The 22,673-nt window shown below is 43.8% G+C and overlaps 1 long non-coding RNA gene across 2 annotated transcripts; it reads left to right on the forward strand.

The window, feature by feature from the left end:
* Positions 1–331: 331 nt before the first annotated feature.
* LOC101948854 (uncharacterized) lies at positions 332–21,214 on the forward strand. 2 transcript variants are annotated; one of them, XR_010598502.1, is made up of 5 exons: positions 332–4,452; positions 14,969–15,278; positions 17,035–17,395; positions 18,856–18,910; positions 19,087–21,214. It is a non-coding gene; the product is annotated as an uncharacterized LOC101948854 (long non-coding RNA). The 2 variants fall into 2 exon arrangements; XR_257298.4 differs by having other exon boundaries at positions 334–15,278.
* The last annotated feature ends 1,459 nt before the right edge of the window (positions 21,215–22,673 follow it).

The following is a 22,673-nucleotide window of genomic DNA, read 5'->3' on the forward strand; positions in this document are numbered from 1 at the left end:
GCAAGTCCCCTCCCCTCTTGTTGCCTTAATTCCCCAATCTGTAAAATGGGAATAATGTACTGACCTCCTTTGTAAGGTGCTTTGAGATTAGTAATGAAAAATGCTATATAAGAGATAGGTTTCAGAGTAGCAGCTGTGTTAGTCTGTATCCGCAAAAAGAACAGGAGTACTTGTGGCACCTTAGAGACTAACAAATATATTAGAGCATAAGCTTTCGTGGACTACAGCCCACTTCTTCGGATGTGCATCCGAAGAAGTGGGCTGTAGTCCACGAAAGCTTATGCTCTAATAAATTTGTTAGTCTCTAAGGTGCCACAAGTACTCCTGTTCTTTTTTTATATAAGAGATAGTTATTATTATAAAACAGAGATTTCGTGATACAGTGGTATCATATTGTGCTACATTCCAGCACTACTGCTTACTGGGGTTTTCCACTCCTTGAGCATTTGGGGGTAAAAGGCAGACTGTAAAAGCGATGATGAACCAAATTATTGTGAGCGCTCTCTCTCTCTCTCTCTCTCTCTCTCTCTCACACACACACACACACACACACACACACACACACACACACACACACACACACACATATATCCCATGACCAGCTAACAGTGGTCTCAGAGAAAATTCTAACCTGCTCTACTTTACTGCTGAACTCAGTTCAAATACTCCCTATGATTAGATCTTAAAAAATGTATATAATTTACAATTATAGTAAACCTCAAACTGGTCATATGGTACCTCTTAACAATGAATTTGTACATGTTCACTTTTTCAAATTCATGTATGCTTTAACTAAGAATTCACTAAAGGATTACACTAGTATCTTCTTTGCAATGTTGCTGTAACTGTGTTAGTCCCAGGATATGAGAGAGAGGGTGGGTGAGATAATATCTTTTATTGGACCAACTTCTGTTGGTGAAAGAGACAAACTTTCAAGGTACAGAGACCTGAAGAAGAGCTCAGTGTAGCTCAAAAGTTGTCTTTCACCAACAGAAGCTGGTCCAGTAAAAGATGTTACCTCAGCCACCTTGTCTCTCTAATATCATAATGACATTTCTTTACAAAATAATATATCTTTACATGAAGAATCAGACTAACTAGAAAATTATGCCATTTTACCTGGATCCCAGTAGACATTACATTTATTAGTTAACTCTGATTTCTGTAGACATTCTTACATTTGTTAAATTCCCCTGTCTGATTCTGCCTTTCTGAATTACTTCCATTTAAAATTTAAACATCTTTTAAAAATCTCTTCCCTCCCTAATTAATGCATTTCATGGTCAAGAAACACTGAAATTAACTTTTAGCCAATTAAATTTTTACAAGTATTTACTCTTGTCAACAATAGTAAAAACTTCTGTTTCAGCCACCTCAATTATTAATTGAGAAGCACACGCCTGAAATGCTTCACCACATGCAAAGGAGGTGTTATTATACCACTGCTTCCCTCACAATCATCCTTGTGGCTCCCTTGGTACTAGTGCTCCATTATTTTGTTGGCAGCATTTTGATTTCTGCATGGTTATGATTAACCTGTACAATGTGTTCCTCTTAATACAAAGCTGTTTTCTTATCCCTTCAATTCTACAAACTGGAAAAAAGCATATAGCCGGAGGCCACATATAATAATACTAGTGTCAAGCTTTAAAAACATATTTGTTTTGTGTCCTTTAAGGACAAATGATAGATATGTAAAAATGTTTTCTCTGTTTCGCTTTCAGGGAATACTTAGTTTAGAATTAACTTTTGTCATAGAAAACATAATTTGCAATACCTACTTTATATTATTTCCCACCATTTCTATTTTGGAGGGGTGGGGGAAATAGTAAATTGTGTATGACGTGTGATTACAAGTTTATAGAATCTACTTATGTTTTTGTTGTTATGTTTTCTCTTTAAGAAAAGCTTGTCATTGGAAACAAAACAGCAATCCTCCTTCAGAAGTTACAAAGGCATTCAACTAGCATCAAACAGAACGATATAATGCATTTAATTTTTAACTGTTTTCAGAATATTCTATATTTCTACAACTCTAAAGCACTTAATTTTCTTCATGCACTCTAATAATGTATTATATTTGAAATACTTCAAAGGGTGAGAAAGATCTCAGTCTCTATAGCCTTAAGTCTTCTCTGATGACTGTACTTGCTGTAGCTAACCCTGGTATTCATTGCATCATAAATATATTCCATCTTTAATTCCTTCTTCTTCTGATATAGCTCTCCTATTGCCATTTTAGTTTATTCATAAAGATTTTCTTCACCATACACTTTCTCTCTTATCCGTTTGTTAATTCTTCTGTTTCTCTGTGATACCAAGCATACTTCATTTCATGCTTCATTGTCCAGGTTTTAGTTTCTGCTTCAGTATATTAGATATACCCACCTTTCTGCTCCATATTTAATAGCTGACAATACACATGTGTTAAAAGCCTTTCTCAGGCAGAGACAGAGAAAAAGAGAAAGTGGTCTTTGTGACATGGAATTCTGTTCCTTCAGAAATCAAGCTTACTCTGTCTAGATCTTTTAATGTTTAGAGCAAAATATAAGACTCATTATTTTGCATAAGCCTCTTCAATATTACAACATCTGAAAAATATTGGAGCAACTCTTCTCTGAAGTTAAACATCTGAAATAGTCTCTTCCCTTGTCCCCCCAAGCAAACTCCATAAATTAAAATATCAGAGATGGAGAGAATAAAAATCAAATGCTCATGTTGACATCACTAGGCATAGCTACCAGGTAACTCGGGGGGGGGGGGGGGGGAGGCCATAAGTGCCGATGAAACCTCCCTGCTCTGGGTCTAAGTGAGCCACAGTAACTCCATCTTGTGAACTTTTACCAGCCTCCATGCTAACAACCTAAATGCTGAAGCAGAATATGTAATGGTTAGCTTTTTAGCAGACAGCTGCAGTTTCACTCACACTAGCAGAAGCAGTAGTGATAACGAGGGGGAAAAGAGGGGAGGGAAAAGCCTACTACGTAGAGCTTGCAAGGTCGAAGATAAGCATGCGGACGAGAACTTTTCTCACATGCCACAATGTACTGCCTGCTGTAACCGTTGTCGGGAAGAGTGGGGTAAGGGAGAAACAGAACAAAGGCTTACTCAAACAGCTTGGAATATAAAATGGGACACTTGCTTGTATTTGCTGTGCTTGATTTGAGACATGCTGGTCTCCTAGTGCCTATTTAGAGCTCTTGAATAAATTTGGTTTGCTTCTCCACCCTGGTGTGTCTATTGGTGCGACGCACACTGGACAACGAACCCTGTTGCCCCCCTCTGGGACGGCAACACTTATATACTTAATTTTGTTGTTATATGAATACCACTAGAGCTGGTTGAAACTTTCTGATCAAAAAATTTCCCAGTGAAAAACGGGATTACACTAAAAACAGTGAACATGGAGAACAGTTGATCACAGTCCTGTTTATAACATATCTTAATGTATTTGAGAACTGTTATCAGGTCCCCTCTCCATCTCCTATTCTCAAGAATAAACATGCCAATTTTTTTTACCTTTTCTCATGTCAGGTTTGCTAAACCTTTTATCATTTTTATTGCCCTCCTCTGGACTGTCTCCAATGTATCGACATCTCTCCTAAAGTGTAACACCCAGAATTGGACACAGTATTCCAGCTGAGGTCTCACCAATGCCGAGTAGAGAAGGCAATTACTCGTGTCTTACATACAACGCTCCTGTTAGTGCATCCCAGAATGATATTAACCTTTTTTGCAACTGCATCAAATTGTTCACTCATATTCATTTTGTGATCCACTATAACCCTGTAGTGGGGTGAGCACCCGCTCCGACCCTGAAGGGGTTGGAAAAGCCCTGCAGAGGGCTGGGGCTGGGCAAGGGAGTAAAACCCTGGCTGATTGGGGAAGTGGCTGCAGCTGGGGCCATGCCCCAAACCAAGCAACTGGGCCTTATAAGAAGGCCAGGCAGGCCAGAGGGAAGAGTCTCTCTCTGACTGGAAAAGGAGACAGGCCTGGCTGCTGGGGAACTCACCTGGGGACCTAGAGTGAGGCAGGGGTGAGGAAAGGCCTTAGGAGCTGGGAAGCCCTAGGCCAGCAACTCCCCAGGCTGCAGCGCCTAGTCTTAGGCCCACTTAGGTATTGGGCTTGCAGAGGGGCAGCCTGAGGGTGGGTAAAGACAGCCAGTCCAAACCCCTTTGCCTATGATGAGAAGCTGATACTGCACTCTGCCCCAGTGAAGGGGGGCTAGATGGAGACTGGGCAGTAGCCAAAACTGAGGCAAAGTGGGGATAGTGGGTGGGGAAACCCAGTAAGACTGTGGGGTACTGCAGGAGGCATAACCCTGAGACAAGAGCACCGGGGTCCTGGGAGGGACACGGGAGGGCCAACAGCAAGCGGATCACCAGCCTGCAGAGGGTGCTTCTGGGTCAAAGAGCTAATTCCCCAGGATGACCAGCAGGAGGCACCGCAGGGGTGAGTCGATGCTGTGCTACAAACCCCCAGATCTTTTTCAGGAGTATTACCACATAGCCAGTTATTCCCCATTTTGTAGTTGTGTGTTTAATTTTTCCTTCCTAAGTGAGGTACTTTGGACTTCTCTTTATTGAATTTAATTTTGTTGATTTCAGACTAATTTTCTCCAATTTGTCAAGGTCATTTTGAATTGTAAGCCTGTTCTTAAAAGTGCTTGCAACCCCTACCACCTTGTTGTCATCTGCAAATTTTATAGGTATACGCTCTACTTTATTATGCAAGTAATTTATGAAAACATTGAATAGTTCCAGACCCAGGACTGACCACTGTGAGACCCCACTAGATACTCAAGTTTGACAGTGAACCACTGATAACTACTCTTTGAATATGGTCTTCAACAAGTTATGCACATCTGGGTATGGAAATTGTATGGCGGGCCATGAATGCTCATGAAATTGGGGTTGGGCTGCTGGGTGAGTGGGCTCTGGGGTGGGGCCAGAAATAGGGAGTTCAAGGTGTGTGAGTGGACTCCATGCTGGGGCAGGAGGGGTGGGACATGGGAGGTGGGGGGGGGTGAGGGCTCCGGCCGTGGTCTCCGACTCCAACTCCGGCAGGAGTAGCAAGTTATATGGGCCCGTGGTGCCCGGGCTCCAGCAAATTCAGGGTCCAGGGAGCCCAGGTCTGTTAGAAGAAAGAAAGAGCAGTCTGACCTAGAGGCAGATTTGAGTAGAAGGGCTTCTTTATTGCGATACTTGTTCCACTGGACCCAAGTGTCCAGTAAGCCCTGAATTAGTTACAGCACATTTTTTTTATGTCTGTTAGTATTTACACGCCTACATCCGTTACAACACCCCCAAAACCCTTATTAAGTAATAAAAAAACACCCATTTTGTTAGTAAACTTACCCTATCTATTGTGCACAGCATTACACATATTACACAGGCATTTTACCTTGAAAATATATTTCTTTGCAACAATTTGTTGCCACAAATCTCCTTGGTTAGCAATTCTCAGGGGAGGGAGGAAGGGGCCATAAGCCTGGGCTTGTTTATGTAGCTGGGAAAGGAAGGGAGGAGGAGATAACACTGCTTTACCCAAAAGGTATCCTTTAGATCCCCACATTTCTTATGCAGCTGCAACACTTATCAATTCTTACAAGCAACAGGGAAGGGCAAAATATGGCAACTTATTTATTAAACAAAGAATTACAGCCTTCTTATGCCTTTGTCCCCTAATGCCATGTTAGCACATTAGCAGCTTCCCAGGTTTTTACTTAACCCATACATATCCCAACACTCCCCCACTCTCTTCAAAGAAGGGCCCAGGTGCCCCTCCTTCTCACACACTGAACGGTGGGGCATTCCGGCTGGAGGCCCTAGCTCCAGCTAGCCTGATACCTTGGTCCACTGATCATACTACGAGGAGAGAGAGAAGGTAGGTTATAAAAAGGAATAAGCCACTGAATTTACAAATATAGCCTTTAGGGAGAGGCTAAGGTAGCACATAATTTTAAACACCTTATAAATTAATATTACAATTAATAGGAATAATATTTTTACAACATGAATAATATGACCATGAAGTGAATGAGTGTCCATCCATTAGGCCTGTCCGAAGGGCACAGGCAACATTAGTTCAAGCAGGCAGTTTAGTAGCCAATTGGAAGGCATTAATTCCTTGAAGGGCCTGGGCTTCCAAGACCTGAGTTGGGCATTGCTTGGCCTGGTGTTGCCCCTACAGTGTTCATGTGCTCTTGTTTATATTATGAGTTTATTGAATATGTACAGAAAAATGGGGTATTGTCCAAACCAGCTTGACCATTTGGTATGGAATTGGGTAATGCACTGGTTCGATTGGTGCATAAATGGATCTGTGAAACTCATTGCTGTGAATAAAGTCCCAATGGCAGCATGTAGCTGTGTGTAATTGTGCCAGATGCTGGTGCATTTGTACTTTAAATTTTTTTTTTTTAAATTAATGAAGATATCCCATCTCCTAGAACTGGAAAGGACCTTTAAAGGTCTTTGAGTCCAGCCCCCTGCCTTCACTAGCAGGACCAAGTACTGATTTTGCCCCAGATCCCCAAGTGGCCCCCTCAAGGATTGAACTCACAACCCTGGGTTTAGGAGGCCAATGCTCAAACCACTGCACTATCCCTCCCCCCTTTCACATGTTATATTACAGAATTGTGCATACTTTTAGCAGAACATTTTATACCCCATATATATTACACCCAATTGTTTATCACTGGCACAAGCCATTGGGTCTGCTTTTTTATGGCCATTGGGGAGGGGCATATTTAAATATTTTTTATAAACAATTACTTAATTGAATTATTATTCATTTTACACCATTTCATTTTTTATTTATTTCAGTGGTTTCCAGTGAGTGCTTCCCTTCTTCTTATTCTCATAGGGATTATGGGGACCACCTTAGTTGCCATTTTAAGGTACCACTGCAACTATTACCCAGGTGGTAGCCCGAGTTGAGCATTTTTATACACACCTTTTATTTTCAAGTTAGCCTTTTGAAGCCATCCCCCCACCCATGTTACAAGATTCCCTGTTTATTGAGTTAACCGCAGGTTCGCCTCTGCTTCCCTTTTTCATCCCATTGCAGTTGCAGATAGTTGCTGTGCCAGTAGTTCATTGATTTGTTGTTGAAGCTTTACATTTTGATTTATTAATTACTTAGTTACCCAAGGGTTTCCCAGATTCCATACACCCAACCCTGTGGTTCCTACTACCCACAGATCCCTCTTGCAGTGACAATTCCATGTATATTCCCTTACCCACTAATTAAATTGTTGCTTTAACCCTTCTATGTATGTGCTGCAGTTGGGGTGTACCTAGTCCACCCACCATTCTCTGGGGTGTAGCACCCATCCATGTAATGGACTGAAAGGACACATTGACAAGCTCTGGTTGTACCCACTCCCACAGTGGCTTCCACATGTTCGCCCATAAGGAAGTATTTCCAGCTCCAGGCTGTGGCCAGTTTAAATTAGGATCCTTCCAGATTGGCATTCATATTACCTGTAGGGTTACATTTTGCAAAGTGGTTAAATTTTTATATTCTCAACGTTTTAGGGGAGACTTTATGCCCAGTCTGATATGTATATATCTGTAAGCCTAAGGATTGTTCTTTATGGATGTACCATTGTGATTATACATGGTAACACCACACCCCAATTGTGGAACCCCATAACCCCAAAACATCAGGAGACTAGAGGGTTATATGTTTTGGGGGCCCTCCGTGACAAAGCACATGTCCAGGTGACTGTCATTCATTATGACATTCTAATGAATACCATGCTATCTTTCCTGATAAATTTGATATTTTTCATCAGGTTAGGATCCCCTCTTTAATTTATACACTACATACCCACATTGCCAAATTTCCATGGGGGATTAGTAGTAGTTTTTCACAGGTAAATTTTTAAAATTCTCCTCTGCTTCATTACCACCACTTGGGGGTGTAACAGTTCACGTGTTTCCTCCTTTTGACACTTTACATTGCGGGATCTGGGCAGGATTTGCAACAGTGACAATGATGATTAGCAACAATGATTGTTCCATTCCAGGCCAGGGAATTCTTGATTTCCCCTTTGTAGGTCCAGCTTTGATATGCATGTAACAATTTATACATTTTCCTTTTTAACCCCCATTCTGTGCCTTTTTATTTGCGTGCAATAAACCCATTTTCATTTTCCATTTTTTGTTCCCAATAGCAGCAGGCTGGGCCCCAACTGGTTAAAGACTAGGTAAGGAACCCTCCATTTAGGAACTGGGAATGGATGGTATTCTCCTGGAATGCGGTACATCACTTGATTCCCTCCATTGGGTAGACCATGCTTTCCAGTCAGGTTATAACATGCACTAACCTTTGATGCTATATGCATTAATTTTCCTTGTACAATATTTACCAAAATAATGGTAATAAGACAAACAACACAAAAACACACAACACAATCTTTGTTGCGACAGTAGATCCCTGGTGTTCTGGGTTGTTTTTTTACTGGTGCTAGCTTACCCACAGTATCTGAAAAACAAAATAAATGTTTCCCAGCGGAGCTGCAGGGGACAGCCGCCCATTGCCCAGGGCTGGCAGGGACGCTCAGGGGAGGCACACAAGGGTGGCAGGGCCAGGGGAGAGACCCAACCCCGAACATTGGTGGACCCTGTTGGGATATGTATGGGTTAAGTAAAAGCCTGGGAAGCTGCTAATGCCTGTGTAATGCTTGGCAACCTAGCCTGATGGAATGGGCCCCATGTTAAGACCGGTGAATGGCCCAATATTAAGTTACGTTTACTTTTTGTTTTAGAACATTTCTGGTCTAAGCCCTTCCAACTGTCCCAGAATGGGATAGAATTGAAGGAACAATTAGCTGGTGGGCCAGAGCCCACTTCAGTAGACATTAGAGACAAAGACTTCTTCCCCTTGGGGAGATCTGTGGGTGTGTTGGGGTACTTGGAAAGTCCATAAGTGGGCACTGCTTGGAACTTCCCGGTGGACGTTGGGCCAGTAAAAATGAGTGCTAAGTGCATGTGCTATCTGCTACCAGTAATTGGGTCCTCACCTCCCATTTGTTTATCGCACTTGATGTGATATAGGCATTCTTCAAGGAGTATAAAATTGGGCCACTGCCTCAGCTGTTGGGTTCTCTCACAGCAGCAATTTGATCATAGGCCTTGCTCAATGTAAGGTCTCCCCTTTGTTTGCAGATAAAATCTGGGTCATGAGTCAGGGCTTCTAAATCTGGCAATGGCAATCATAGGCGCCGACTTCCCCTCTTCCCGGTGGGTGCTCAACCCCCCCTCCTGACCCCACCCCCATTCCACCCCTTCCCCACCTCTTCTCTGCCTCCTCCCCCTCCCTCTTGGAAAATCCTAAGCGCTGCCAAACAGCTGTTAGGTGGTGGGGTGTGGGAAGCGCTGGGAGGGAGGGTGAGGAGTGGGGACGTAGCACGCTGTGGGGGCAGAGAAAGAGGCAGAAGGGCAGAGCTTGGCTGCCAGTGGGTGCAGTTCTCGGTGGGTGCTCCAGCCCCAGACCACTCACCGAGTCAGTGCCTATGTTGGCAATTTCTTGGTTACTGTTCCTGTCTCTGACTTGATGGATGCCCCATGGATCTTGAACTGCCCTCAAGGGGGTCCTCTAGTTCTTCTACTCTGGCTAATCCTACTAGCCCAGAACCCGCACCTTGACTGCCCATGGTCTCCAGTTTTTCTAGCTTGCAGAGAATTTCCTGAAAGTACTTTCAATCCCAACTAATAATAACAGAACAGAGCAATGGTGAGGACAGCACTACAGGGAGAGCCAAGATATACCATCCCACAAAAGCATAGTTGTCTGCAGGGTTAAGCCTTCACATCCTTGTAAAAGTACAAGCAGGAAGATCATCTTCCTTGGGATCCCTTCAGCCCCCGTGAAGGGACCGTTATTTTGGTGGGTCCTTTGGGCATGCTATGCTGTCCCCTTTTCACACATTGAGGGGGGGTATTCTTTTCATATGTATCATGGTTGCCCACTTGAAAAAACAGATCACCATGTTGTGGTGGGAGCCCATTCTCTCATCTGAAAATGATCCTCTTGCTGTAGGGGTCTGGTATCAAAGTCTATACCACGCCCTCTAAGTAGCAGGGTGGATACCAACTGCCCTGGTTATGTTTCTTCCAGGCCCTTCCCAGCTCATCACTGACTTGCCTAGAGTTAAGCGGTTGTCTTAGCTAGGAGCTTCAGGAGACACATTAAAGAGCCACTTGCAGCTCATGAGCCTCAATCTGAAAATTACTTTAGACTCTGCCATAGCTTAACTTACCCCCTCCCAGAATTCCACCTGAAGATGAGTGCTTTCTGGTTTACCTCTTCAAGGGGGTGAATGGGAGGTATAACACTTAATTCACACAGATTGACTTTGCACAAAATTCTAAGTTACCATTGCTCCTTACTTAACAGATAAAGCACAGAGAGTACAGATCATATAATATACAAGAAGCATCCCAAATGTGATGCCCCTCACCCTTGGGAGTCCGTGGGGAACCATCTGAGTTCAGGTAGGAAGGGTTCCCCCACCTCATCGGGCTCCTGCAGCAGCTTTTCTATGCTTGAGCTGGTGAAAGTGGCTGAAAACCACCCAAATAGATCAGCTCCTGTCCTTTTACAACCTTCCAACCTCTCTGTCAGATGACTCCCAGATCAGCCTCCTCAGGTGCTCACAGACTCCTACCAGTTGATTTTGTTGTCAAGTGACCTCTCCCTTGACAAACCAGTTCTTCTGGGTGGGGAGCCCATCTATTGTCTAGGATGTTGGTTATTAAATCAGAATGGACCTCTATTTAAACACTCTGTTGTGAGCCTGTATCACCCACCTTTGGAATTGCAGTCCAACATGGAGATAAAACCACAGAGAAGATTAAAAAACTGCACCTTTTCAGTTTGGTAAAGATACATACAGAGTTCATACTCTCACACAGAATGCATAAACTGTGCAGACCAATTCCCCAGACATTCACTGACCAATACCAGCAACAGTGCCCTTGTTAAGATTTTATCTTTATCCCCCTTCCCCTAAAAAGGCAGGCACAACATTTTATTATTTATTAAATGAAATTATAATTCTGACCATGGTGTTTCTTTAAGATGACAGTGTTAGGAGCAGTTTTGGAACAGAACAGTGAGTAAAGGAGTATTAAAACCATTCAAAAATGATAAAATTTCAAACTGTGGTCTTCTCTTGATGCAGAATGTAAAGCGGGATGAATTCTCCCCCTCCCCCCCCTTGAAAAAAATAATATTCTCTTTCATTGTTGGCAATTCCAGCTCAGATAGGCCCACACTCCCATCCATTGCTATCAGGGACTGGACTGTCCATCAGTGGAGGAAAAGGAAGTGGGCTAGTAACAAGATGTGTGAGGACATGGCTCACAAGAGTGATGTTCACCTGGAGAACCAGAGGGTGAAGGAGGAGTGGAACATGCTGTGGGAGAAGAAACTGATGGACAAATCCTTATAGGAAGTCAGTAGGAATAGGGAGCAGGACCAGTAGGGGATGGAACAGCTGATCAACTGGTTGCCAACAGGGTCTAGCTACGAGCTCCAATAGCAGTTCCAGAGTTGCCTTCACCACCAGCTCCAGTACTGGTCCCTATGTCATTGCTGATGTTTGCCATACTACATCATCCTACAACCAGTGCAGGCACTGCACAACTCTGGTTTTGCCTTGTCAATGGACATTTTGAACTGGAGTGCATAGGTGTACAACCCTGTACAACCCACACAAGCTGTGCAGCCATGTGCCACATCCTGCCAGGGGGAAGGAAAACAGGAGGTGCTTTTAAAAGAGACATTCCCACTACTAGTGAGACTGTCCTCTGAGAATGTGTATTCACAGTTCATATAAATTCACCATCTAGCATGTTTTTAGTGTTTTGAATACATACATTTGCACTTCACTTCAGCCTTCATACATGTTAATTCCAATTTGTAAACTGAAAGCTAGGGTGCCTGCAATGACTTTGTTAAATGTGCAATCCATCACTGTCCTTTAACTACCAAGTGTGTTATTGAAGCTTCTCTTGTCAGACCATCTGAGCTCAAGGCACAGTTTCATGAACCATGGTAGGAGAAGGTAGACAGGGTCCCTGTGACAGTGTTGGGACTCACCACCTGACGCCTCCTGCTAGTTGTCTCTGGGAATTAGCTCTGTCCAGTGGAGCGCCCCCTCCTGGTGGTGTCCCATCCATCATCTCACCCTCAGTTGGCATCTGAGCCCGCATCACTCACGAGCTCGCGGCATCCTTTTCGAGCCACTGCCCTCCAGCAGTGCCCCTTAGTCCATCCACACCCCCTTCCGGGGGGAGGAGGGTTTGATCACCAGTCTCTCTGCACCCCACCCACCAGGGATCTGGCATAGTCCATAAGGGCCGCTCCCTATGGCTGGGTGTACTGCGAGGGGGGGGACCCCAGGCCCACCCTCTACTCTGGGTCCCAGCCCAGGGACCCTCTGGCAGCAGCCTCGCTGTCCTCCTTCTCTCCCCTCTGTCTGTCCACATCCCTGGGCCACTTGCCCTTTGGCCCCTCGCACCAGCTAGGCCCTTCCCCTCAGGGCCTGCAGCCTGGCAGATATCGGGCTGGAGTTCCCTTCTGCTCCCCCAGGCCAGGCCTGCACTGCGTGCTAGTCTCCCACCTCTGGAGACAGACCTTCCCCTGGCAAAGGCCTGGTACAGACTACCTGCTGCTATTCTGGACAGCCTTTATATAGGGCCAAGCTGAGCCCTGATTGGCTGTCTCCAATCTCAGCCCTGATTGGCCCTCAGTAAGCCCTTTCCTGATTGGCTGCCGGCCTGCACAGCCTCTTTGGCCTACTCTAGCCCCATCTCACATGGGGGTGGGGCACTCGCCCCACCACAGTCCCCTAAAAGAATGGTGGGCACAGGGTACCCCATTCATAACAATGTCATTAGGAGGGAATAAGGGTCCTGCTTCTTCCAGCAGGCAAAGGCCAAATCTCTTTAGCACCCTGGTGTCATGAATTTTTCCCATACTTCTCACTTTGGTGTTTATGACCCTGCCTCTATGGCTGACAAAAATCTGCAGAACCAGGGAGTAGTGCCCTTTGTGGTTGACATATTTGCTTGCTCCTTGTGGCAGGCAAACTATGGGCACATGTGTGCTATTAATGGCCCCAGTGCAGTTTGGGAACCCCATTGTCTGAAAGCCAGCTATTATTTCAGGTATATGTCTTATGCCCACCACCCACAGGTAAACCACAGTGAGAATTGCCTCAAAAGCCTCCTCTACCAGCATCCCAACAGTTGATTTGCTAATACCAAACTGGTTTACCATGGACCTGTAGCAGTGTGAGTAGCCAGCTTCCAGAGGGCAATTGCAACCCACTTCTGTGGTGGTATGGCCTCCCTCATTCATGTGTTCTGGCACTGGAGAGTTGGGGCAAACTTCTCACACAGCTCCATGAAATCTATTTCTACATGCTGAAGTTCTGGAATCACATTGGTAAGGTGGTATGGTTTGAGGTGTTATTAATGAACTGACAATGCCCATATCCATATTACTGTCTCGTCCAGATGCAGTGATGTCTTCTTAGTGCTGTATCTGTTTTTACGTAACTTGCAGACTGGGTGCAAGATAGTTGAATATTGCCTACTCTCAGTCACACCTCTGTAATCCCATTAAACCCATGGGTTTGTAAAGATATCAATGAGAGCTGCATGTGACCCATTACTGTTAAATATTTTCTAGTAAGTGGTCCGTGGGTTTTTGGGCAGTAAACAATTTTTTAGTATTATTTATTATTAAACTTCCAAACCTCAGCACAGGTTACAACACAAAGTATATGGACAGCACTCAATTAATAACAATAGTAATTAATAGAGATTCAGTTTAAAGGGTAAGTGGAGTTTTGAGCCAGTTCTGGAGCCATTGCTGGTCATAACAGTCATGAGAGCAAGATGCTGATTGTTGCCTATTCTTGTTCATCTTATGTGTAAATTGCACTATTGTGATAAATGCCAATAAACATCTTTTGTGTTATTCACAAGTGGTAAACAGTCACATAAAAACTCTCATGAATTATGTGGCATCAGTGGTGGAGGAACAGAAAAGTGGGTCCTAGGCTGTCCCACAGCAGCACCATCAGCAGTAGCACCCTTTCCCTCCCCCGACTGGCATCAAAACCCTAATCCTGGCCTGGTGCAGAGGGGAGGGCTGGGTGGAGGGAGAGGGGATTGAAGAGTAGGCCTGACCTGCACTCACTCACAACAGCAGCCCGAGTGGCTCCTGTGTCCCCTGCTCTGGGCATTGCACTCTAGCGCAGAGGGTTGCAGTACCACTCAGGATTGGCCCACCTGACCTTCTGCCTTGATGAGGGATAGCTCAGTGGTTTGAGCATTGGCCTGCTAAACCCAGGGTTGTGAGTTCAATCCTTGCTGGTGCCATTTAGGGATGTGGGTCAAAAATCTGTCTGAGGATTGCTCCTGTTTTGAGCAGGGGATTGGACTAGATGACCTCCTGAGGTCCCTTCCAACCCTGATATTCTATGATTTCTGGGACCTTGTGCTCCATATAAACACCACTCCCTGAAGTTTGGCCTTTCCCCCACACACACCATAATGGAGGGTCAAGTGGGCCAAACCTGGGCAGTGCTGCAACCCTATGTGCCAGATTGCAATGCCCAGAGCAGAATGCTGGGCCCCACCCCATGGCACTCAAGATCCATTGCTGTGAGGTGAGTCACAGTTGGGGTGCAGGAGTGAGGGGTGTACATAACAATGTAATGGACAAACAAACACTATCCATGACTTTTTCATACTGTGACAAACCTTGATAATGATAAAAATATTTGAGCCTCCTGGGGCCCTCTAAAACATATGGGCCCCTGTACACCTGCACAAGCTTCACCAGCTATTCCTCTGCTAGTGTTTGGCATTGAAGAAGCTTGTTTTCAGACAGGATCAACAAAATCTATACTTATTTAATTCAAATTTACTGTGTACAATAGATTACTGATGAGGAGGAACCCCCACCCCCATCCTGGTGGGCAGACTCAGGACACCAGTGCCTGCCCTACTAGATGCAGAGGGGCAGAACAGAAAGTATAAAAGGTGGGCCCTGCAGCACAGTTGGGCTGGAACCACCAGAGAGACAGATACCTCCCATCCACTGCAGGGGCTGGAGCCCAAGAGGATCCCTGCAGTGCTGAAGACTTGCCAGAGCTGCCAGAGCCACCAGCCAACACGGGTGCCGAGGAACTGCTAGGAGTGTCGCTGGCTATCTACCCCAGGGAGACAGAGGACACCCATGGAACGAAGGTACTGAACGAAGGAGTTGTAGGAAGTAGCCCAGGGACACTAGACTATAGTCTGCTTGGGTTGTTGCCTGAATCCAGGTCAGCGTGTGTTGACCGGATTCTTGCTGACCCAGTGGCGGAACCATCCTCCCTGGGCTGGGACCTGGTGGAGTAGGGTGGGCCTGGGTCCCCCTACCTTCTGCTGCCAACCCCACCCTGGGGTGGCAGCCTCCCCACCTTAGGCCAGGAGGCCAGCATTTGTCTGCCATCTGCCAGAGCCAGGTTGTCAAATTGTCTGTTTGGTGCCGTGCACTGCCTGGGGGCCTGAGCTCGCTAGACTGTTTCTTGCTCTGCCCTGCCTGAGGCCAGAATCCTGGACTACTGCTGTTTGGCCTTGTCTAGAGCAATGGTTTTCAAACTATGGGTTGCAACCCAGTACTGGGTCATGGAATGTAAGGCACTGGGTCACAGTGGCTCTGGTCAGCACCACCGACTGGACTGTTAAAGTCCATCGGCGGTGCTGCCCGGCTAAGAAGCAGGCTAGTCCCTACCTGTTCTGACACCGCGTTATGCCCTGGAAGCGGCCAGCAGCAGGTCTGGCTCCGAGGTGCGGGGGGGAGGGGGGGCACGGGGCTCTGCGTGCTGCCCGCACCCTGAGCACCGGCTCCACACTCCCATTGGCTGGGAACTGACCAATGGGAGCTTTGGGGGGGGCGGTGCCTGAGGGTGAGAGCTTGCACGCCTCCACTTAGGAGCCGAACCTGCTGGTGGCTGGTTCTGGGGTGCAGCGCGGTCCGCGGTGCCAGGACAGGCAGGAAGCCTACCTTAGCCCCCCTGCTGCACCACTGACCGGGAGCCGCCCGAGGTAACACTGTGCCCCAACCCTGTGCCCCAATCCCCTGCCCCAGCCCTGAGCACCCCTCCCATACCAGAGCCCCTTCCTGCACCCCAAACCCCTCATTCCTGGCCCCACCCCAGAGCCTGCATCCCCAGCCCAGAACCCTGATCCCCTCCCACACCCCAGCCCCCTGCGTCAGCCCAGAGCCCCCTCCCACACTGTGAACCCCTCATTCCTGGCCCCACTCCACACCCCTCACTCCTGCACCCCAACTCTGAGCCCCTCCCACACCCCAAACTCCTCATCCCCAGCTCCATTGGGTCATGGGCATCAACAATTTTCTTCAGCTGGGTCACCAGAAAAAAAGTTTGAAACCACTGGCCTAGAGGACCAGGCCTTAGAGACTGGTAATTCCCCAATAACCCTTGTCTTGCTGTCGATCTGAGAGCAAGGGGGCATGGCTTCTGTCCGAGACTGACTGGAAGAGATGGCCACACACTCCTACACCAAATTAAATTCAGTTCCATTTTTCATCATACTTTTATTACTATAATAAATGGTTGAAATTTTGTATACGTAAACAGGGTAATTGTAATTTATTAGTGATTATTTAGAATTACTAGAGGTTTTTGTTTTTTATTTTTGCTTTTCAGTATAGGAATTATAGCATTGCATGTAAGGCATGTTTAATTATTTATAATTATGGCAGTTGTTACAAAAATAGATGTACCAAAAGGAATTATCTATTTGTATGTATTATTGTCTATGGCACCCATCACCATCTGGCATCCAGACTACTACCATTCATTTAAAGAGATAAATACAATAGTATGAGTCACTCATATACCTGACCCAGTACAGTTACTTCCCCTGAAACATGTTTTGATGTTTTTCAATTAAAAGCATGGGTAAATAGATAGACCTTATTCTGTGCCCACAGGGCCACCAAACTCACGCTTTGGCATGCCATTAGAGGTGGTGAACATCCAGGAGCGGCACCAGGGCTTTTGCCGCCCTAGGCGGCAGCTCTCCTCCACAGTAATCAGCGGCAGCTCCTCCTCTGAAGCTGCGTTCTCAGCGGCGGAGGTCCTTCCGCTCCGGGTCTTCAGGGCACTTCGGCAGCGCATCCCGGAGCAAGTGAAGGACCCGCCATCGAATATCCGCCGACGACCTGGAGCAGAAGAAGCCCCTCACCACCGAAATTCCGCAGAGGGCGGCGAAATGCCGCCCCCCATATCCTGCCGCCCTACGTGACTGCCTAGGGTTGCCTAGTGGAAGCACCAGCCCTGTGAACACCACAGGTAAGGGCCTGCTACTGAAAATGATTTGCTGATGGTCCAGAAAATTTCTCTTCTAACAAGAGCATACTAGTAGATTTTAAAAGACCTGATAGGACTCGATATTTGTGGAAGGTAGAACCTAGGTGGGAGGGTGCCCACAATTTAGAGCTTAAAAAAAATCTAAGCCTTAATTCATTTATCTATTAAACATATTACAGACAAAAATTGTGAAAGTGCTTGGAGGAGGGAAGGGTTGTTTTGCTTTTATGTGATTGAACTGTGGCAGTTAGTAATTTTAGAGAATAAACAATGTGACAACTACTTAACAGCAGATGGGAGAAAAAAAGAACTCCTCATTACTGGCATACTCCCACTCCTGTGGTCCCACTTCGCATGATCTCAGTTGCACTCTATAATTGGAAGATAAGGCAGCAGTTTTTTTTTCTTTTCATAGCATAAAGGAATACAGATAACAAGCATTAAATAAGAAACAGTGCACTATACCAAGATTAACAAAAGTAATAATGCTGACCCTGCTAGCACTCAGATCTTTTCAACCGTGAATAATCATTCTGACCAAGAGGAGCAAGGCACATAGTCCTCTATCTTGTACATGATAGAAGCACAGCCACTCCTTCATAATTAATCATTTACTGAAACAGTTCCCCTACACCTGGGAAGATTATTCTGAAGCCCTTTCCCAGCTAAGGTTTCCCTTTAAACAAAAAGAAATCTCTTAGAGGTACTTTAAATTGATATAGACAATTTTACATTTCTGATCTACCAAAGTTCCGTTTGCACAGTAGCAATCCCTGTCTCCTCACCCAAGTGTTTCCTATAAGTATATCTAAATCTTTGTGATGTTTTCTAAAATTCAAGTTGAAAATGTGCAACTTTGGCCTGGTAAACATTTTCCTGGTGGAGTAAACCATTTTACAATAGTATGAAAATTAATGACCCATAAAAGGAGTCTCTTAAAATTAAAATCAATTGGTACTCACTGTATTATGTGTATACACTCATCAGAGAGCAATGTTGAATTTCAGAGCCACCTTGTCAAAATGTTAATTTGTGATGGTTTACATCTCTCCTAATCCAAATTATAATTTCTGCAGGTTTAGCTGACTGCAGATCATTCCTGTCAAAGAGTGAAATCCTGTTCCCATTAAAGTCAATAGCAAAGCTCCTATTGACTTCAGTGGTGGTGGGTTTTCACCCAAAGAATATTCCAGACAGCATATAATCTTAGGGACGCCATGAATTGACTGATGAAAGCATTAGCTTCCCATTACTTTTGTCTAAAGGTTTCTTTAATGAGTACACAGCTGAGTAGACTATCTTAATAAAAGTACCCTCTTTTGCACTCCAAACCTAATATCAGTATCTGTATATCTGTGTACTAGAAGTAGGATGCACCTCTATCCTCTTTCAGTTTCTCACTCAGGACATGGGTCTTCTAAAATCTTCCTCTTTCTTCATAGAAGGAGAGAGAAAAAGGATGCTCCTGCCTAGAGACTCAGCCATACATGCTAGAAGGTAAACCAGGCAATACACAGTGCTTATATATGTGTGATTTGAAAATTATAACAGATAGGGAAAATATTGGGGACCAAATTCATCCATGAAATTCATCCCTCCATTAAAGTTAATGCAATTACACCTGAGTCTAAATGAACCTAATGTTTGTTCATTCATTCTCCTTATATATACAGGATGACAAGTTTTTACAACGAAGACAGTCTGTTTTTATAAACTGGACAATGAAGCCACAAAGTTGTACATGTCAATATCTAAAGATATCAGATAGTGTTTCATGAAGGTTCTCCAAAACAACAAGCTGCAGAAACAGTTAACTGCAACAAAAATTGAGTTTTGTGTGAACATATCCCAAAGTTAGAAATATCAAAAACAGCATATAACTGACTTTCAGAGACCTGCACCTGTTACCAAAATGCTATTTATACACACTTTCTGTCATTAGCTCAAAATACTTTTCAAGACCAAGATAGTGATATATTCCTGTCTTGGACAATGCAGAGCATTGTCAGTCCTGGGCTACAACAGGCCATTTGAATGTTTGTCCTCTGACTAGAGGATGGTCTTACTAATGCTGTATACCGAAGTAATACCACCTCTTTATTCCTACTCAACATGCCTGTGCTTATATATCAAGGATCACATTAGCTCTTTTAGACCCAGTATCACACTGGACTTTTAAGGTTCAGCTGGCTATCCACAATCATGCCCAAGTCCTCCTCACAGTCATTGTTTTCCAGGATATATTCCCACTGTAAGTTCTGTATTTGTTGTTCCAAGACGTATGATCTTGTATTTGGCTAAATTAAAAGATGCATTGTTTATTGCATGCAATTTACTAAGAAATCCAGATCACTCCGTCTACGTGTCCTATACTCATCATTATTTAAGGCTCCACCAATCTTTGTGTTATCTTCAAACTTTATAAGCAACGTTTTGATATTTTCTTCCAGATCAATGATATAAACATTCAGTAGCACTGAACCAGGACCCCACTAGAAAAACACCCATTTCATTATTAAGCTCCATTTACAATTATTTTTTGAGATCTATAACACAATTTTCAATCTTTTTAATATGTAGTATATTGATTCTCTTTTAGGCTAATTTTTAACCAGAATTTTGCACTTAACTTTATTGCTAGCTTCATTGTTAGGAAAGCCTAACTCATCTCCAAAATATCCTTAATCCATATCCTTACCATAACATCCTCTATCTTAGAATGAGATGGCAAAAGCCCTTTCATCTCTTTCATATGTTTATTGTCCCAAACAACAGGAGACTTCATGGGTGATGTAATTACTAGACTATTTACAGCTTTCTTGGAATTCTACTATTATTTTAGATATGATTTCATGTTTGGCATTTATAGGCCTCCCTTTTTAATACCATATTTTTAAGGTTTTACAAGGAATCATAGGGTATGTCTACACTTATAGCTGGGATGTGATTCCTAGCTTGAGAAGACATACCCACACTAGCTCTGTTTGAGGTAGAATGACCAAGGGGCTAGCCACCCCAAGACCATAGAAACAGACTTGGCATGGATAGTTCATTCTGCTGCTCATGCTGCTGCAGCTATACTCTAATTTTAATGTGCTTGCTTAATGACTCTAGTGGGAGTATGTCTCTTCAAGATAGAAATTATACTGCCATCTCAAAGTTCAGATGTAACTTAAAACTATTGTTTCTTTCCCTTTCTAGGGAATTGGGGTACAAATCCCATAATCAACTTTACAAAAATCAGCCTTAGTTAACCCTTGTAAAGACAAAATAGGCTAGTGAAAAACATTTCTACATGGTTATTTTGTAAATTATTGTCAGGAAGATCACCAGTATACATGTACCCGAGACAGGAGTTCCTTTCCCCCCCCCCCCTCATGTGGTTAATCAATTAGAATAGAACATCTCCCATCCGTCTCACTCTAAGGATGAGCAAATACTATTGATAGTCTGGGTCAACAAACAAACAATAACAAAATGACAAAAACAGCCATTTTCTGAAGCTGGTTGTTTCCCACTCCCTCATATAAGAAAATGATTACCTTGACTATTTCCTGAATTTTATCTAATTTTTGCTTTGGTTTTCCAGTTATCTTGTTTACAGTGATATTTGTTTTGCTCAGTGGTGATACAGTTTAGGAGTTCAGGTAAGAAGTATAGAGTCCAGTTCATGAAAATGTCATGTGGGCTCAGAGCAAGGTCAGTAGCTAGTTTCTGAAGAAGGCTATCAGTTTCATAAACTGATAGTTTATTTTGTTCTTAAAAGGGAATTGCAAATTCATCCCCTCTTTTGTCTTGTCATCTAAACTGTTTTTAACATTCTTTAAAAGTGATGCTTTACATAATAAAAAGAAAATGTCAGCAACAGTCTTAACTTCTTAAAAGAATTACCTTGTGATACACTGTAATGAGTATAATAGCCCTGTATTTCTAGTATCAGCGCTATTTTGAACAGTTTATGAATTCAGTCATTTAATTTTCTATGAGGCTTGGGGTTCAATTAACATTAGTGTTAATCAGAATTTCGTTTGCTTTAATAGGACATTTGAAAGGCTAGTTATTATTCTATGTGGCCAGAGAGGTCATGTGGGCCAGACTATAACAAGCATATTTGCAGATGGCATTAGAACAGGTTTCATATAAATTATTTCCTGTGAACATGTAGCTAACAAAGAGCTATGCAGAAAGATTAGCAAATGGCAGAGCCAGTGCTCCTGAACCATTTTAGAGAATAATGACTCAGGTGTTCTAGTAGCTAAATTGGTATTTCCCAAAGTGAGGAGCTCACCCCACAAAGGATTGGGAAGGACTAGACAGGCCACTCAATTGCTGTCCAGAGTCTCAGAATGTAGTGTGATATTAAGTTGAATAACTCAGAAAAGTCTAAGTCTATTTCACCTAAAAAAGAGATTCAGTTTGTCTGATCTATTTTCTATAAAACCATGTTGACTGGCAGTGATTGTATTCCCACCCTTTAATTTTTTATTTATTGAATCCCATATCAGCTTTTCCATTTTTTTTCACGGCACTGATATTAGATTAACTGACCTATAGATACCCGGGTCAGCCTAATTGCTCTTTTTAAATATTGGCACAACATTAGCCTTCAGGAATTTTCCAAGTATTTCAAGATTTATTAAAAAATTAACACCAATGGGCCAGAGTTCTACTGAGCCAGCTCTTTAGGACTCCTGTCCCGGGTGATATCTCTAGTAGTTGTTGTTGAACAACCTCCTTAGTCACTAAGAGACTGGAACTTAGTTTCTCATCCTCATGTGATACAAATCATTATTCTGCTTCTTTCCAAATACAGAAGAGAAAATTTATTTAACACTTGTGCATCATTATTAACAATTTTACCATCTCCATCTAGTAATGGGCTTATACCATTATTTAAAATTTATTTTATTCCTACTACACTTTAAGAATACCTTCATGCTGTCCGTGTCCCTGCCAGCCATAGATTTTTCCCCTGATGTCTTTAGCTCTCCTCAGGCTGGTTTAATGACATTACTGATCTTGGGGACTGTGTGTAATGTTTTCAATTTCAGGATAATTAAAAACTACAAGCAAAGTTATGAGGTAGGGAATTCAGTTAGGCAAAGGCCTGCCTATGTGGAGGCCTCTGTCCGTGCACTAGCTCCTAGATCTCCAAGTCCTTGGCAGCACAGCTACACAGGAAATCAGGGATTACACAGAGCAAAGGGAGACCCTAAGTTAAGGTTGCTTGATCATCATGACTCAGGCTAACTTTCTCTAT

Source organism: Chrysemys picta, chromosome 2 (assembly GCF_011386835.1).
Source record: "Chrysemys picta bellii isolate R12L10 chromosome 2, ASM1138683v2, whole genome shotgun sequence".
NCBI lineage: Eukaryota > Metazoa > Chordata > Testudines > Emydidae > Chrysemys > Chrysemys picta.